The sequence below is a fragment of the Pinus tabuliformis genome, chromosome 2_1 (genome assembly GCF_031772625.1).
Source record: "Pinus tabuliformis cultivar Carrire ecotype Pingquan chromosome 2_1, CPIR1, whole genome shotgun sequence".
NCBI classification, from domain to species: domain Eukaryota; kingdom Viridiplantae; phylum Streptophyta; class Pinopsida; order Pinales; family Pinaceae; genus Pinus; species Pinus tabuliformis.
The window spans coordinates 445,603,265-445,616,203 of NC_142299.1; positions in this window are offsets into that span (position 1 = coordinate 445,603,265).

Here is a 12,939-nt window from a genome sequence, read left to right on the forward strand (position 1 = left end):
CTATAATACTAGTGATTACCCCATTACTATTGTAGTTATACCCCTTGTTTATATTTTTGTGCCCCTATTACCCCCATATTTTTATTTCTGTGCCCCATAGAATCCCTCTATTGTTATTTTTGTGGCTTTATATTATTATTGTTAGGTCGGCTGGATTATATTGTGACTCCTTAGACTCCTATATATAGAAAGGAGGTTTTGTCATTTGTATCATCCAAGAATTGTTCATTTATGTAATGTAAAGGAGGTTGCCCCCTCGAAGATGCTGAATTCTAAGGCATTGATCCATCTTTTCTATCTTTTCTTGAGCTGGTTTCATAACATTTGGTATCAGAGCTTTGGATTCTAGGGTTTCGCTGCTCCAAACAAGTCATCGTGGCATGTTCACTATAACTTGTTTTCTGTGATGTTTCAGAAGTCTAAAAAAAAACCCATTTGAGAAGAAATCGCGCTGAACCTTGGGTCCGAATTTTAGAGCTTTGCACGCGATATTTGCGGAGATATGATCTGAGGAAGTTGGTCTTTTTGCAGACTCCTGAATTACATTCAAAACAGGTGACCTGGGGAAAATCGTCATAACTTTCTCTCTGGGGATCGGATTGAAATTTCATAAGAAGGTACAAAAAGAGGACGGACCCTAGTTTCTTGTGTGTGTGTTTCAGATTCAAAGGTTGAAACAGTGACTCATGGTACGTCGTACAAGTTCGCTCTACTGAACCAGTCTAAAAGCAAGTCACTGTGGGAGATTTCACATAACTCTTCCTTGGAGAATCCAATTTGGCTCAGACTTGTAGCATTGGAAAGAGGACACAGAAGGCTATTACAGATAGCAATTTCAGAACTGGATGATCCGAAATTATAGAGATACATCAGATTCAATATCAGGATTCTATAAAGTGAAAAAAAGGTGTGTAGTTTTTTTTTTTTAATTTTTGTGTAAGCTTGGTTTAACGAAATTCAAAGGGCATAGTAAAGCATTATTATCGGTAACTGATGCCCCGAGGAAAGAAAATGCAAACACCTAGTAAGGAACCTGAAAGCTCTAGCATGACTCATGAAGAAGAGGAAGAAATGCTACATGATATATCAAAATTACAAGAACAAGTGCAACAAATGTCACGCTCACAAAAGCTAACAGAAGCTAAGATAAGTGGCGTGGAATCTAAGATAAATGGCGTGGGATCTAAGATAAAGGGCATGGAAGCTAAGATGGATGATTCGAAGACAGATTTGAAGAGAGACATGGCAGATTTGAAGATAGATTTGAAGACAGACATGGAAGAATTGAAGAAGTTGCTACAAGAAAGGGTCACTAATGGTGAAAAGGTAGTAAAGGAAACTCATGATGAGAACAAAAGAAATGTTAATCATGATTCCATAGACGCTAATGTTGGATCGAAGAATCACCATATTCCAAAAATCGATATGAGGAAGTTTGATGGCAAGGATCCCGCCACATGGATATTACAGATGGAGCAATTCTTCGATCTCAATAATGTGCAAAACACACAAAAGGTACGTATGGAAACTGTAAATTTGGAACCAAATCAGTTTGTATGGTATCAATGGCTTTTCTCTCGTAAACAATTTATCACTTGGGAAATTTTTACGGAAGAATTGATAGCACATTATGAAGATACAAAAAGCAACACTTTTTTTAGCCAATTGATAAGTCTCAAACAAAAGGGTTCAGTAATGGAGCACATTGAGGAGTTCCAAAAATTGAACATAAGGGTAAAAGATATTCCAGAGGAGCATAGGATTGATGTGTTCATAGGGTCTTTAAAGGATAATATCCAACATGATGTTCGCCTTTGGGAACCTGATTCATTAGAGAAGGCATTCAGGTTAGCAAGAAAAATGGAAAGCAAAATTATGGCAACCAGGAAGCATACCACTCACAACTATAAAGATGGAAGTGTTGTTGCCCCTAGTCTTCCACAACCTATAAGGTTGACACCACAACAATTGGAAGAAAAAAAAACAAAAGGGCTTTGTTACAGTTGTGATAGCAAATACACTAAAGGTCATAAGTGTGCTGAGAAGAAATTATTCTACATAGATTGTGAAGAGGAAGAAGAAAAGGAGCAAGAAAGGTCAAAAGAAAAAGATATACTCCAGGAACAAAGCCTAGATGAAGAACAAATAAATCCAACCATATCTTGTAATGCATTGGCGGGAATTACCACTCCTCAAACCATCAAGATAGAAGGACAAATCAAGAAGAAAAAGGTAATAGTGTTGATTGATTCAGGAAGCACCCACAATTTTATTCATTGTAGGGTAGCAAAAGAATTGAATTGCTTCCTATATCCAGCACCAGAGTGTCAAGTGATGATTGCAAATGGAGGAACAATAAATTGCTCTGGAAAGTGCCATAATATCAAGCTATCCATGGGAGAATATGTATTGACTAGCCCAATGCTTTCCATTCCAATGGGAGGTGTTGATGTTGTACTAGGAGTCCAATGGCTACAATCCTTGGGTACAATAGCTTTTAATTTTCAAGAACTTTTCATCAAATTTTCTATGGAAGGAAAGGAAGTTGAATTAAGGGGTATTGCAGGGAAACCAGGAAAGATAATCAGCTCTAATGGCATGACAAAGCTTCTAAAAAAGGAGCAAAGAGGTGTAATTGCACAATTATGTTCGCTAGATGTTTCCACATTGGAATCATCTATTTCTCCAGATCTCCAAAAAGTCCTGGACAATCATTCCAAGGTATTTGAGACTCCAAAAGGTCTCCCACCTATGGTGATCATGATCATGCTATTCATCTGATTCCAGGAAGTGTTCCTCCAAACATCAGGCCGTACAGATATCCCTATGTCCAAAAAAGTGAAATTGAACGTATGGTTGCAGAAATGCTAGAGGCTGGTATAATTCAACCGAGTCAAAGTTCTTTCTCAGCTCCAGTAGTATTGGTGCACAAGAAGGATGGATCATGGCGCATGTGTCTGGATTATAGGGAGCTCAACAAGCTCACTATTAAAGATAAGTTCCCCATTCCTGTTATTGATGAATTACTGGATGAATTGCATGGATCAATTTACTTCACCAAGTTGGATCTTCGTTCGGGATATCATCAAATCAGAATGAAGATTGAAGACATTCTGAAAATGGCATTTAGAACTCATGAGGGTCATTATGAATTTTTGGTCATGCCTTTTGGCCTTACCAATGCACCTTCAACATTTCAAGGTTTGATGAATTCAATTTTCAAACCATTCCTTAGAAAATTTGTGTTAGTATTTTTTGATGATATACTAATCTACAGCAAGTCTTGGAAGGATCATGTTGAACATGTTGACAGGGTGCTACAACTATTGGAAGAGAAACAATTATATGAAAAAAGATCCAAATGTTTCTTTGGAGTCCAGGAGGTGGAATATTTGGGTCATATTGTATCTCATGAAGGAGTTAAGGTAGACCCTAGCAAAATTAAAGCCATTAAGGAATGGAAAATCCCCACATCCATAAAGCATCTGCGAGGATTTCTTGGGTTGACAGGGTATTATCGCAAGTTTGTTAAGAATTATGGGAGAATAGCAGCACCTCTAACAACATTATTGAAGAAAGATTCATTTTCATGGACTCTAGAAGCAACAAAGGCCTTTGAACATCTTAAAGAGGCAATGTGCCAAGCACCGGTCTTAGCTACACCGGACTTCACAAAAACCTTTATTGTGGAATGTGATGCTTCAGGAAATGGAATTGGTGTTGTTCTAATGCAAGATGAAAGACCCATTGCTTTTGAAAGTCGTCCAATCAAGGGAAAGTTTTTAAGCAAAGCTATTTATGAGAAGGAAATGTTGGCAATACTCCATGCACTTAAGAAATGGCGACCCTACCTAATGGGAAGACACTTCAAGGTAAAAACAGATCATGATAGCCTTAAATACTTTTTAGAACAAAGATTATCCTCTGAAGAGCAACAAAAGTGGGTCACAAAGATGTTGGGTTATGACTTTGAAATCATCTACAAAAAGGGAAGCAAAATGTGGTGGCAGATGCACTCTCAAGAAAGGATGAGGATGTGGAAGCATTGTTGTGTGCCATTTCTATTATCCAACCAGATTGGATAAATGAAGCAAGGGAGGAATGGAAGAATGAAAAAGAAGTGTGGGCACTTATTCGAAAGATACAACAAGATTCCAGTACTTCTGATACATTTAGCTGGCAAAATGATTCGTTATGGTACAAAGATCGCTTATACCTCTGTAAGAATTCCCAGCTAAAACAAAAGATTCTTATGGAATTGCACACTTCTCCCTTAGGAGGGCACTCAGGATTTTTAAAAACTTACCACAGGGTTAAGAAGGAATTTTTTTGGGATGGCCTTAAATCAGATATTCAAAAGTTTGTGGCGGAATGTTTGGTTTGCCAGCAAAATAAAGTTGAAACAATTAAGACACCGGGTCTATTACAACCTTTATCCATTCCAAGCCAACATTGGGAGGAGGTTTCAATGGATTTTATCACAGGTTTACCCAAGTCTGAGGGAAAGAGTGTCATCATGGTGGTAGTTGACAGACTTACCAAGTATGCACACTTTTGTGCATTATCACATCCATTTAAAGCCAGTACAATTTCTACTAAATTTATGGAAACAGTTCAAAAGCTACATGGAAACCCAAAGATTATTGTAAGTGACAGAGATCCCATTTTCACTGGAAATTTTTGGACAAAATTATTTTCTTGTCTTGGTACTCAGTTAGCTCATAGCTCATCTTATCATCCTCAATCTGATGGGCAAACTGAGATAGTAAACAAATGTTTGGAAGGATATCTTCGTTGCTTTGTATCTGATAAACAGACACAATGGGTCAAATGGTTTCCTCTGGCTGAATGGTGGTATAACACTTCCTTCCATACAGCAACAAAAATGACCCCATTTATGGCACTTTATGGGTATCAACCACCATCCATCACATCATATTTAAGAGAAAATTCTAAGTTTCAGGCAGTGGAACATCACATCGAACATCAACAACAAGTCCTCCAACTCTTAAAGGATAACCTCGTGTTGGCACAAAATAGAATGAAACAACAGGCAGATCAACATCGCAGTGAAAGAAGTTTTGATGTAGGTGATTGGGTATTCCTACGGCTACAACCATATAAGAAAATGTCCCTAAACAAGCTAATAAGGATAATAGATTATCACCAAAGTATTATGGTCCATACAAGGTGTTGCAAGAGATTGGTACTATGGCATACAAATTGGAGCTTCCTGCAGCTTCTCGATTGCACCCAGTCTTCCATGTTTCATGTTTAAAGAAGGTTATAGGTGACAAGCTCCCAATTCAAACAATATTGCCAGAACTTGACGAGGAAGGAAAAATTATATTGGAATCAGAAGAAATCACAGAAACAAGAACTCGACAGCTACGAAATCGATCAATTTCAGAGTATCTTATCAAGTTGTTATAGACATTTTTGTGCCTCGCGTCAAGGAGCATGGAATGTCAATAATTACAGGGATCCTCAGTCCCTAAACATGTTGTTCTTACCCCTAAAAGAACAAGGTCATCAATCAACAGCACTTCCAATCAGTTCTCCACCTGAAAACACTTCAAAACAGGCTTATTTTGGATCATGTCAGCTGCTTAACTGAGCTTCTGCGCTGGAATGCAACTGTCCCACTCTGTACCTGCGCTGGAAGTCAAGATTAATGAAGGCTACCTGCGCTGGGCGAGATTGGCCAAGTGGCACAGTCATCCTGCAAGGTGTCAATTGCCCAGGAAGCTTCCAAAATGACACTTGGTTCATGAGATTCGCCCTGTGATGAGTAAGAGGTACTTGATCACCATGTGTAAGCAAGGATCTCCAAGTGGACACAGGAACTGAAGATTAATTGAAGAGGGAGAGGACACAAGGCAGCTTCATGTCAGTCTCAAGCTGACTCATCCTTTCCTCTTCTCTCCTATATATAGAGCTCTTCTATGAGGTCTATAGAGGCTGGAATTTTGTATAAGCAAGGAGGTGCTGTTGGTTTGCAGTCAGAGCTATTGGGTGATTGTTTTACTAGAGGTGAAGAGGAGAGTTCTTGCTGCCGAGGAGGTGCTGCTGGATTGGAGCCATCATCATTGGTTGTAACTTCCTCTGGAACCCTGTTACTTTCTATCAATAAAGTTTGCGTGTTCTCCTATATACTTGTTTTACATAGATGTTTTGTGTTTACATGTATATTTGATGCACCCTAATCCATGCTTCAGTTATGAGTACATGTATCTTGTAGTTTGCTCTCTTGTTTTGTGCAGGTTTTGTGTGTAGCTGGATCGGCTAGGAGAGCAAAGAGCTAGGAACGAGATACAAAGAGAGAAGGACAAGGATCGACTAAGCGAAAGACACCAGGTTGGTTGACCTTCTTTCCATTCTCTCTGTACTTTCATAAAGAGGAACATGAAAACTTTACATTCAGTTGTTGCTAAAGACTGTCACCTTTAGAGTAGGGTTAGTGTCATCCTCATCGGATACTTTTCCCCACAACAAACTGGCGACTCCGCTGGGGAGCCTAGTATCTTGTTGGTTTTTGTAGTATTTTGCTATTCATTTCTTGAAGAAAAGAGTACCAAATCGAAAAGCTTTTGACTATATCAAAAGCGAAGTAGAGGGTCTGCTACTCTTGCTCCTTTGCTGAGCAAATTCAAGATTTAAAGAGCTAATCTACAAAAGAATCTTTACTCTTTGTGATAGATCTTCATCCTCTTGATCATCCCTTAGCCTGTACTTGACCTATAGCTTTTTATTTCAGCAAAAACGGTGCATTTTTGAGCTTTTTATGACCCGGAATTCTTAGCAGACGTAACTCTCGTAAGTCAGTGCAGGCTGTCCATAGGCAGTCTGCATTACAGCGCAGGTAGTCCCTTCGGGAACTGCGCTGAGAGTGAAACTGGCAGACTAGCACCTGCGCTGGTCCAGTTAGCCTTAGTCTAGCTCAGCTCTTCCTTTGTGTCTTGGCCCTGTTTTCACTGTTTTTCTTGCTGACTACTTGCTGGTCATTGTACTTGCTGTAGATCACTTCTCCTTGACTTTATTCCGCCTCAGTTGTGTGATGAAACTGTGAATGTTCTTTCAGTATTTCTTGTTTCAGTTCCAGTTTCCCATTGTGAAAAGCGAACCAGTATAGCTGTGACCTCTTAGATCCTGAACTGTAAAAGTGTCTTTGTGATCTTATGAGTTAGTTTTATTACTGTTCATGGCTGTTTGAGTTTGTTTGCTTTTCACTTTATGGTTTGAATCTATACATTTCTTGTATTTTAAACAAGTCTATCATAAGGTGTCGTTTTGATTGTGGACAAGCTTGTTTATTTCTACTTGAAAGTTGATTCAAAAATCATACAACAGTTTCCTTTTGTTAGCATCAACATTAAGGATAACGAAAAGAAATACATGCATTGTGCATTTTGCATTTGACTGTATGCTTGATGATTTAGGAAAATGTGCATTTTAGTGTGTGTTCTTTGATCTGTGGAAAAAGTTGTGTCTTTCTCTTTCCTCAAGTAGATTAAGGTCTTCAAAGTTGAAAGATTGAAAAGATTTTGCTTCTCATTCTTAGATTGCATATAGGAAGTTGTATATATACATCTCGTGGCGAACCTGAAAGGCAAACTGTTAAGAAAGATCAACATTAAAATAAACTCAATTTACATAACAACGCTTTGGAATTTAACGCAAACATCTAGAGGTCTAGGTAGAGACGTGTTCCGACGTCGTTAAACATAGTGACTGTCGATCTCTACGAAGGTGGGTGATTCCTCCTGAGAGTCGGTGGCACTAACACGGACTTGAGCTCCCACGTACCGTCGAGTATATTGGGAGACCCCTATAGGCTTTTATCCTTTATCCTTAGGAAACCGTGTCGGCCGCCCTACTGATCGCGATGCAGTGAACACAGCATTCACGAAGATCGACCACCCGTACCGTAAAACGTATTCTGTGGTTTCGCGAAAGGTTTGGCACACCCTCTGCCTAGATCTCCAGAGCAATTTCTTTTGGCCTTTTTCAAACTCTATAACTGAAAAAGTCCAACCGAGCATTTGTCACTTCGGGCTCGTTAATACATCGAAGGCGACTAGAGTCATCTTTAGCTTTTTCTCGACTCTTAAAACATGAAAAAGCAAGTTTGTGTCTAAAAGCGTCGTAAATAAAATTTATTTTAAATCGGAACATAATCACCTATTTTTCCCACGTTGATCTTTCAGTTGAAAAGTATGGAGCCCACCAACCAAGGAAGTAACCTTGGCGGAAGTCCAAATCCCTTCTCCTCTTGGGGAGATGTTGGTGCACCTCATATGGCTACATTGTCGCTTCCAGGATTGACAATTGGCCTCCCTGTTTGGCTCTTTTCAACTAATGTAGTCCAAATCGCCACTAATCCTGAGCAGTCGAATCAACAGTCAGAACAATCTAGAACTACCCACCAGCCTTCCACTTCTTATGATACTTCCTCTGATCCTTCATCTTCGCAAGGTAGAGCCGGCAAAATTCAGCCTCCCAAGGAGAAGAAGGAGAAGAAGAAGAGAGGAAAGAAGCAGAAGGAGCCTCTGGCGAAGGCGATTGGGGGCAAGCAGAAGAAAACTGACAAAAACCCACACACTGCACCGACCGGGCCTAAATCGCCATGTGTCATTTGCAAAGGGATCCATTTCCATCGTGATTGTCCTTGTATTCCCCGGATACTGAAGGACTGGTCCCCAAGGTTGCACAATCCGGTAGCATCAACCTCTGGTTGTCAAGTTGATTGCATTCCGTCAACTAGCGAGAGTGAAGGACGAAGAAGGGGACCAAGATCACCCTGTCTATTGTGTGAAGGCAATCATGCCATCCACAAATTTCCATTCTTAGATGAGGCCAAGAGAGTTTTGGAAGATCGCCCGGTGTCACCATTGCGACTTCCGCCTGGATATCAAAAACTCGCGCCTAATCCCTCGATAGTTGTAAATCCAGTTGACCCTCTCAAGTGGTCAGCTGAAGTGTCGGTCATTGACAATGAACCTACCGAATCCAGACCAGACGAAAGTCTAAAGGTCGAAACGGCAGTTGACCCGGTTCTTCCTTCAGAGGTTCTATCGTCTAATGACTCCGTCATTGAAGATCCGTCTTCAAATGACACCGTCGCTGAAGAGTCATCTTCATGCGACACCCTAGCTGAAGAGAACAAGGATGACACCATCCAGGTTCTTTATATCAGCGCCGACTCTGATGAGCGTCAGGGCAATGCGCCCATTCCTTTATCGCAGGAAGGAACAACATCAGGGTCATATCCGGCCGTATATTCGGTCCCACCACCAAGCAACCTGGTTGTATCCTTTGATTGGAATCAACTAGGCAGACCCCGGTTACCAGCCAGTATACCATTCAGAATCATTGTCTAGATCTATAGAATGATTATGGCTGGTACTATCATTGATGAAGGGGCGTCTGTGAGTATCCTTTCCTCTATTGCTTGGAAAGCACTGGGTTCCCCAGCGCTTTTACCTGAGTTGAGAAATCTCTCAGGTTTTGATAAAGGAACTAGTCGACCATTAGGGATCCTCCCCAATGTACCTGTTACATTGAAGGGGAAGACTGTTGAGATGAACTTGTTGGTCATTCAAGGACCCTTGGATTATAACCTACTCCTTGGACGTGACTATATTTATTGCATGGGAGCGATAGTCTCCTCACTCTTTAGAGTAATGTGTTTTCCACACGAAGGAAGGATGGTCAAGCTCGTAGACCAACTTTCATTTCCGGGATCTCGCATCGCAAATAGTCAAATACCAATCCTAAATGGTCTATTCACTCAAGATACGCCTCCACCCCCAGCCCTGCTTCCCGATGAGTGCGAGTGATTCGGAAAGAAAGACTAGGACCAAGGGGGCATGCACCCTGGTCTGCTTCGGGCAGAAGAAACTCCGGGTATAAGGAAGAATTTCTGCAGAAGAATATGACTAGTCCGTACCCCGTCCGTAGGAAGTGGGGTTGTTCTAGAATAATAATCTTTTGTTAAAGTTATGTGTCTGGGAATCATTCACCTTTGTCTAAAAAAGTGGGCAATGCCCAAGTAGGAATTCCCTTATTGCAACAAGTAGTCAACATCTTTGAATTCAAGCCTCGCCCATCGAAACATGTGTTTTGAAGGATAAGCAGGGGCAGCCTACAAAGAAGAGGACCGTATTGTTGTGACAGAGGGTAACCATCTTTGGACAACCCAATGATAGACACCGCCGAAGAAAGAGATCGATTTGCGGCAGCAAATAGAACCGTCTTCGGATAATAAGAAAGAGACACACCTCGTTGATAAAGGGGCAGTCTCGAAATTCTACCATATACCTGGGGGCATGCAACCTTTTGGAATGCAAGCAAGGGACGACTGTTTGTTTTTTAAATTTTTAGGTCCTCCCTTTAAACCTGTAGGTCTAACCCGTTAAACTCGTAGGATTAGCCGTTTCCAGCTTGCATAAAGAAAGCCTGTGGGGCAAAAGCAAAATTTGCCAAATTAGAGCATAGCTGTGGTAAGGCATAAGCTCTATAAAAATTGGTCCTTACGAGAGGCGTTCTTCTTATGACTGGTATATCGAGCAGTTTTAGCATATAGTTCATGCTCGTTAAAAAATAGAAAAGTGTGAGCAAAAGTTTCCCCCAGAGTTCAAGCTCATGGAAAAAATGAACCGGTAAATAACCTTTTGAGATCGTAAATTTATCAGCCATAAAAACCTTGATCGTGTTGTCATCCATCACCTCCATCGTTCATTTGGCCGATCATTCACTTCCATTTTTGTGTTTACCTCTTTTGAGAAACAGCTACGAAGAGTGATTTCACCTAGCCATCCTCGTGACACTGCCGTGATTGGAAAATTCCAACCTGTACCTGGAATCTGTAGCTATCCCTGTTTATCACTCGTTCCTCAAAAGACGAGTCTTCTTTCAGCTCTTTTCACTGACTCGTAAAATATGAAAAGTTTGCCGAGTTTTGGCCTTCCAGCTCGTTAAATGACAGGAACGCTATCCCTCCTCTAAATTTTAATCTTTTTGGACCCGAGGGATTATTGCACAAAAGGATTGAGCGCTTGTCTTGTTCGGCTCGTTAAAAGTACCGAACAGCCATCCCTTCTGTATTATTTTATACTTTTTCAGACTTAAGGGATATGCTGACGAAAAAGGAATTATGGAGTTGACTTTCTGTACCTTTTCAGACTCTCTAAAAATGAAAAGGACCGAGTTTTCTTTGTCGTTAGACTCGTTAAAATGATTAAGTAGCGACAAACTTGTCTTTAGACGAGAACGAGTTTCCCTATCGCTAGGCTCGTTAAATCTTAGCGATGGGCTTGCCCGAAGGGCAGGTTATAGAACAAGCATATGTTATCCTCCTCAAGCTTGACAAAAATAAAGAGGTACTGGTCAGAAATGACTGGGGAAAAATTGGGAGAACATCAAAGTTTAAAGGTAGCAAGTCACTCTTGAACATGACACTTTTCCTCCGTACCATATCGGGTTGGGTTGTTTCATTCACCGGTCTCATCGCCATGGTCCTCGCCACACCATCCATTTGGGGTAATGCTACCGATCCATCGCATCAGTGTCGTTATATGTTCAAGAGGGGTCATTCTGAAAGTGTCAACCGTGTCCCATCCACTGCCATACATTATCCTTCATCCATTTCATGATCGCCACCCTGAATCATATGTCACAGTTTGTCTCCACCTCCACTAAATCATTAGCTCCGTTCCGTGTCATTGATGTGGGATTCATTAAGGCCCTCCTTTGACGGATCGCTTCTTGTCGACATCAGCTCATTATCCAAGAAGTTGATCTAGGAACACCCCCATCAGTACTTTGAAGCTTACATGCCTCAATGGCAAGTTTCTCACTTCCGGCGACAGGTATACATCAATGACCTTCGACCAGAAGATTTTGCGTGGCGTTCGACGCCAAGTCCTTTATTCACGCCACGTGAATTGTACTGCAGTACCTTGAGGGTCATTGTCATTATTGGTGATTCCTCTCGCGCTTGTTAACGGTTTTCATCATTGACCGGTAATCAAGCGATGTCCTTCCATGTTCGACTTCAGCGCAATTCTCACATGGATCGACTTGTACTTAGAGTGAAGATCGAATGAGTTTGAAGACCCCGGATCTAGTTTCATCCATCCGGGCTGCGATATATATTCAGGAAATATAAAAACATTTGCCATGTACATCATTGCAGCAGATGATCATCCTATCAAAGGATGATAATTTCAGCGGAAGATTATCAGTCTGTCATCAGACGATCGTCTGTCATATGTACCAAAATGTATTTATAAAAGCTGAGCATGGGAATGCCCGCCTCAGCTAGACCATGAAATTTGAATGAAAGATAATGTATTGTATTGTATTGTATTACAGGGCACTCTCCTCAGCACTGGAACGAACTTCGGACCCTCTAGCTAAAGCATTTCACCCGATAAACGGCCTCATACTTTAGGGGGCAACTGTTATAGACATTTTTGTGCCTCGCGTCAAGGAGCATGGAATGTCAATAATTACAGGGATCCTCAGTCCCTAAACATGTTGTTCTTACCCCTAAAAGAACAAGGTCATCAATCAACAACACTTCCAATCAGTTCTCCACCTGAAAACACTTCAAAACAGGCTTATTTTGGATCATGTCAGCTGCTTAACTGAGCTTCTGCGCTGGAATGCAACTGTCCCACTCTGTACCTGCACTGGAAGTCAAGATTAATGAAGGCTACCTGCGCTGGGCGAGATTGGCCAAGTGGCACAGTCATCCTGCAAGGTGTCAATTGCCCAGGAAGCTTCCAAAATGACACATGGTTCATGAGATTCGCCCTGTGATGAGTAAGAGGTACTTGATCACCATGTGTAAGCAAGGATCTCCAAGTGGACACAGGAACTGAAGATTAACTGAAGAGGGAGAGGACACAAGGCAGCTTCATGTCAGTCTCAAGC